Raw genomic sequence first — 695 nt, 5'->3', positions numbered from 1 at the left:
TTCTCCTCTTTTTTTTTTTTTTTTTACACAGGTTTATGTTAATGTATTTAATATTTGACAGTCAAAACATTTCTACACCTAAAATGACACCTAAAATGATATAATAAAAATATATAAATAAAATTAATATACAGTATGACAATAATAAAGGTGAGCAAACATGTCATATAACATTGATTTTAAACACACAGTTCAGAATGTTCTTAAATTAGAATATATGTTGTAAATGTAAAAATTCCAGTGTCATATTTTTGACACATGTGTTAGGTAAACAAGTGAACAAAATAAAACCACACTGGGATACATTCAGGCAATGGCCAGCTATATAACGAATGTGGATTTTAACTTAAAGGAAAAGTATTTTCATAAATGTCAGGCCAGGGCAAAATGTCACGCATATTTTAAATATTTAAATTTGTACAGTTTATTAAGTACAACATTTGCTAGCCAAGACAATGGTTCCCTTTCATGGGAACTTCGAACTGCGTCCTCTAGGGGTCGCTATGGGGAATGCCTCGTCGTGACCCGTGTCTGAAGCATACATTGAAAAAACACCAACTCGTTGGCCGGCGACAGCCATGACGTCACTACCGGTGCGACTATAGTATAAATAGGCGGCGGGAGCACACATCATTCACTTCTTCGTCTGAAGCTTGCGTCCGCAGCATGGCAAGAAACCTAGAGGACGCAGTGTC

General features: G+C 36.0%; 1 protein-coding gene across 1 annotated transcript in view; it reads left to right on the top strand.

Moving 5' to 3' along the window:
* Positions 1-364, top strand: part of tbx2b (T-box transcription factor 2b) — an 11,891-nt gene extending 11,527 nt beyond the window's left edge. The window contains exon 9 of the mRNA XM_016455636.1: positions 353-364. The gene's annotated coding sequence lies outside the window, so the exon portion shown is untranslated. The remainder of the gene's footprint in view (positions 1-352) is intronic.
* Positions 365-695: the final 331 nt, after the last annotated feature.

This window comes from Sinocyclocheilus anshuiensis, unplaced genomic scaffold (genome assembly GCF_001515605.1).
Source record: "Sinocyclocheilus anshuiensis isolate Anshui unplaced genomic scaffold, SAMN03320099.WGS_v1.1 scaffold319, whole genome shotgun sequence".
Lineage (NCBI taxonomy): Eukaryota > Metazoa > Chordata > Actinopteri > Cypriniformes > Cyprinidae > Sinocyclocheilus > Sinocyclocheilus anshuiensis.
This window is presented reverse-complemented; position numbering and strand designations above follow the sequence as displayed.